Raw genomic sequence first — 5,870 nt, forward strand, 5'->3', positions numbered from 1 at the left:
GGATAGCTGATTAAAAATTTGAATTTTACAATGTCTTGCTTTCAGGAGACATTATAAAGATGAGAGATATACACAAAGATAAAATGAAGGGCAGGAGTAGAATTTAACATGTAGAAAAAAGCAGGAATAGTAATCATGATCTTAAAATCCATATTCTGAGAAACCAATAGGAGAAAATGGGCATGGTGTGATCTTGGGTCTTGCATATATGTGCATGTTTGCAGGTATATATGTACATGTGTATAAATGTATACGTGTGTGTGTGTGTGTGTACACAAACACACTCAAGCACACACATAAATATATTCACTTAATTGTAGATTTCTTGGGGAGGAGGGCAAAAATAAAGTAAAAAGCACACAACAGAGAACAAAAGAAAACCACCAAGGAAGCAAAGAAAAGCTGGACAGCTTTGAAAACAATGTGTATTATTTATTATAAAGGTTTTCTTGAAATAGAAATTTATTGTTTTATATTGAATCCTCTCTTATGGTCTGCTGTGTAAATGCCAATTTTCTTTTCTTTTTTCATTTGGTATTTAAATTTAAATAAAACAATAAAAAACAGGTGTTCAGTTAGTGAAGTGTCACATCTGATAATGAAGTCATGCTTGGTTATAAGAAAAACTATCAAATTGTACAGGAGAAAATAAGGAAACATCTATAATCCCTTCTCTGAGTCTTGATGGTTACATTCATGATGGAGTACCTTGGGGATTAGTACTGGGCTTGATTTTATTTTTATACTGATAAATCATATGAAAGAATTATACCATAGTCTATCCTATGTAAAAAATGAGCTTCTGAAATCCCCTAGACTAAGCTGGTTCAAGAATATTTTGCTTATTTTGCTGAGTCCTTGCATCATGCATGATGCAAATCACAATATGAGCCACCAGCAGCAAAATCAAGTGCACTACTTATCGACCATGAAAGCAGTAGTAGGGTTTGTTGAACACCTACTCCTTGCCAAGCTCAGTGCTAAGTGCTGTGGATACAAAGGAGAGCAAAAATAGTCCTTGCATTCAAGGAGTTCACCTCTGAATGGGGATACAATAACTAAATAGTAAGGTAACTCATGGATATATTCAGAGAAGATAGGAGGTGATTACAGAGAGGAGGTTACTGGCAGCAGCCACTATTGGGAATTACCTGCTGCTGAAGATAGGATCTGAATAGAATCTTGTCTTCTTCAGATGTGGACCACTATGTGAACCGTCCAGAAGATGAGTATCCAAACAAGGAAGGATAGAGATCATTGCTTCTCCAAGGTTGTGACCTTCTTGGACATTACAGAGCACTTGAGGACAATTCTGGCATTGCTAGCTATTTCCTTCTCTCTTCTGACTGCCCCGGTTTTTTGGGTATATATGAAATTTCAAGACACTCCAATACTCAAGGTCAAGAACCAGACTCCCAGCTATATTCTCCTCACCTCCCTCACCTTCTGTTTCCTCTGCTTATTGCTCTTCACTGGCCATTCAACTGCAGTCATCTGCCTCCTCAGACAAACTACTTTTGGAGTTGTCTTCACTGTGACTATCTCCTCTATTTTGGCCAAAAAATTATGGTGGGTCTGGTTTTCAGGGTTACAAGACCAGGGAGTAGAATCAGGATGTAGGTGCAATCTAGGGTGTCCGACTGTTGTCCTCATTTGCTCTGGCATTCAAGTGATTCTCTGTGGCATCTGGTTAGGAACTTCTACCCCTTCCCAGACATGAACCCACACTCTGAACTTGGTCACATTCTCATTCAATGTAATGAGGGCTCTGATATTGCCTTCTACTGTGTCCTGGGGACCTTGGCTTCCTAGCCCTGTGGAGCTTTATTGTGGCTTTCCTGGCTAGAAGCCTGCCTGACACCTTCAATGAAGCCAAGTTCATCACTTTCAGTATGTTCATGTTCTGTAGTGTGTCGGTGTCCTTCTCCCCACATACCAGAGCACCAAGGACAAGGCCTTGGTGATTGTAGAAATATTTTCAATTTTGGCCTCCAGTGCTGGGTTACTGGGCTGCATCTTTATGCCTAAGTGTTATGTGATCCTGCTGAGGCCAGAAAAGAACACCCAAGAAGGGACAAAGAAAAAAGTGGATTCCAAGGGCAGAATTTATTCTAGGACATTGCCTCACAATTCCTGCAAGAGGTATGAAAAGTCTAAACTCCATTTCAGACGCCTATATTTAGCCATCTTTTGATTAATGGGTTTCAACTAGTTATTTTTCCAACTTCACATATATTTTCAGAGATAGCGAGGGATGTGCAAGTAAATGTTTAACAAAGAGCTCTTGGAAAATGCACCACAAACTTTTTGATTTAATCTATATCATTAACTTTTTTTACTGAAACTTAAATATCCAATAAGAAAAGAAAAAGAAATATATTTTAAATCTAGATATGGAAACTTAAGTACAAAATCAGAACAGTAGAACATAAGAGAGAATTCAAAATATATGGCAATAAATTTCCTTTTCAAGAAAGCCTATATAATAAATAATGTGTTGTGTTGAGAGCTGTCCATCTTTGTTATTAGTTTCTTTTCTGCTCTCTGCTGTGCCCGTTTACTTGGTTCTTTTTCCTCCTCCCCCTGAAGGCTACAATTAAGTATGGATATATTTATATATAGATATAGATATGTAGACACACACAAGCTTATATACACATAGACACATATGTATATAGATATAGATATATCCTTTTCCTAACAAATTCTACTTCTGATGTTTGTTTTTATGTTTGTGCATATCTGTTAATTCCTATCCCTTTTAACTCCTCTACTTTACTTCTACCCTCTACCTTGTCCTCCTATTACTTAACCTACCCCCTCCCCTTATCATCTCATTGCCATAAATTCAAACATCCTTCTATATCCCACCTTTGACCTATTCCCTTAGCCTCCCCTGTAAGGTTACCTTCCTTATCCTCCCAAGGATCCCTCCTTTATATTCACATTCTCATTAGTCTAGACACCTTTTATACCCACCTTTAACTTATTCTCTCACTCTCCCCTCTAATGGTCCCTCCCTTATTCTCTTTCTACCTCCCTTTCCCCTTAGCATTTTTATTTCTTTCTGAATTTAGAAGACTTTTATACTCTTCTAGATATATGTGCATTGTTTCCTCTTGAACCCATTCCCTATGGAAGTAGGTTTCCCTTCTCTAATTCCTCTGTGCTGGTTCTTCCTTTCACACTTCATTTGTTTCAAACAATTACTCCATTTAGCTGCTACTAAACAGTTTTACTTTTAAACTCATGTCATACTCTAGTCTACTTCTGCCTTTCTTACTGATAAGAGTCTCAGGCATACATACATGTGCCATGTTTCACTCAGAAAAAAACATGTTCCTTTCTATTCCAACTTTATCCAAAAGCCCATCATATCTCTTTCTAAAATTCTATTCACCTCCTTCATTTCTACCTTGTTTATTCTTTGGTTAGATATGTTTAGTTTTTAAAGGGGCAAATTGAGGTACCCCACTAGTACGGTTTTTCTGTCAAAAACAAATCACAGAAACAGTAGATTAAGGAGAAGGGAAGCAGAAATCTGGGAAACAATTTTTATGGCCAGTGTCTCTGTTAAAAGTATTATTTCTAAAATATTTAGAGAACTGATTCAAATTTACAAGACTACAAGCCATCCCCCAATTGAGAAGTGGTCAAAGTATATGAACAGACAGTCTTCAGATGAATAAATTAAAGCTATCCCTAATCATATGAAAAATGCTCTAAATCAATATTGATTAGAGAAATGAAAATCAAAACAACTTTGAGGTACCATATCACACCTATCAGATTGGTTGACATTTCAAAACAGGAAAATGATAAAAGTTGGAGAAGATTTGAGAGGACACTTATGTACAAAAATATAGCAGCTCTTTTTGTTGTAGTGAAGAACTGGAAATTGAGGGGATACACATCAATTGGGGAATGGCTGAACAAGTTGTCTTATATGAATATAATGAAATACTATTGTTCTGCAAGAAATGATGAGCAAGCAGACTTCAGAAAATCCTGCAAAGACTTACATGAACTGCTGCTGAGTGAAATAAGCATAACCAGGAGAACATTGTGCACAGTAACAGCAATGTTGTGCAACGATGAACTTTGATAGGTTTAACTCTTCTCAGCAGTACAAGGATCCAAGACGATTCCAAAAGACTCATGATGGAAAATGCTATCCACATCCAGAAAGAACTGTGGAGTCTGAAAGAAGACAGAAGCATGCTATTTTCTCCTTTTTTCTTCTTTCTCATGGTTTCTCCCTTTCGTTCTATTCTTCTTTTCTTCTGTGACTAATGTGGAAACATTTTAATATGATTGTGCATATAGAGCCTACATCAAATTGCAGAGGGAGGGAGAGAAAATTTAGAACTCAAAATCCTGTAGAAGTGAATGTTGAAAACTAAAAACAAATAGATAAATAAAACAAAACAACTTCATCAAGAAGACATAAGGCAACATATCAAAATTTATGGGATAAAACCAATGCAGTACTTAGGGGAAAATTTAAATTTATAAATGCTTACATTAATAAATTAGGGAGGGGACAGATCACAGATCTGGGACTAAAAAAACCTAGAAAAAGAACAATTTAAAAATCACTACTTAAACACTGTTTGAAATTGTGAAATTCAAAGGAGAGACTGATAAAACTGAAAGTAATAAAACCATTGAACTAATAAATAAAACTGGGAGCTAATTTTATGAATAAAGAACAATAAAGTAGATAAATTATAGGTTATTTTGATTTTTTTTAAACAGAAAAAAATTACCAATATCAAAAACAAAAAGGCTAAATTCATCACTACTGAAGATGAAATTAAAGCAATTATTTGTAATTATTTATTTCAATTATATGCCAATAAATAAACAATCCAAAGGAAATGTATGAGTATTTAAAACACATATAAATTGTCTAGATTAAGAGAAGAGGAAATAGAATATTAACTAACCTTATATTTTTTAACAATTTTATCATTTTTATTTAATATTTTAGTTTTCAACATTGATTTCCACAAGATTTTGAGTTACAAATTTTCTCCCCATTTCTAACCTCCCCCCCATTCCAAGATGGCATATATTCTGATTGCCTCATTTCCCAGTCATCCCTCCCTTCTGTCACCCCATTCTCCCTCATCCCCTTTCCCCTTACTTTCTTGTAGGGCAGGATGGATTTCTATGCCCCATTCCCTATATATATTATTTCCCAGCTGCATGCAAAAAACAACTTTTTTTTGAGCATCTGCTTTTAAAACTTTGAGTTCTAAATTCTCTTCCCTCTTCCCTTCCCATCCACTCTCTCTAGGAAGGCAAGCAATTCAACATAGACCACACATGTATCATTATGTAAAACAGTTCCACAATACTCATGTTGTAAAAGGCTAACTATATTTCCTTCCATCCTATTCTGTCCCCCTTTATTCAATTTTCTCCCTTGACCCTGTCCCTTTTCTAATGTGTTTGCTTTTGATTACCTCTCCCCCTATCTGATCTCCCTTCTATCCTCCCCCCTTTTTTATCCCCTTCCCCTTACTTTCCTGTGAAGTAAGATACCCAATTGAGTGTGTATGTTATTCCCTCCTCAATGTGAATCTGATGAGAGTAAGATTCACTCATTCCCCCTCACCTGCCCCCTCTTCCCTTCCTACAGAACTGCTTTTTCTTGCCACTTTTATGTGAGATAATTTACCCCATTTTATCTCTCTCCTTCTCCCTCTCTCAATATATTCCTCTCTCACCCCTTAAATTTATTTCATTTTTTTTAGATATCATCCCTTCATATTCAACTCACCTGTCTATGTGTGTATGTATATATATATGTATGTATGTATGTATATTCCCTTCAACTCCCCTAAAACTGAGAAAGGTCTCAT

This window comes from Trichosurus vulpecula, chromosome 1 (assembly GCF_011100635.1).
Source record: "Trichosurus vulpecula isolate mTriVul1 chromosome 1, mTriVul1.pri, whole genome shotgun sequence".
NCBI classification, from domain to species: Eukaryota; Metazoa; Chordata; class Mammalia; order Diprotodontia; family Phalangeridae; genus Trichosurus; species Trichosurus vulpecula.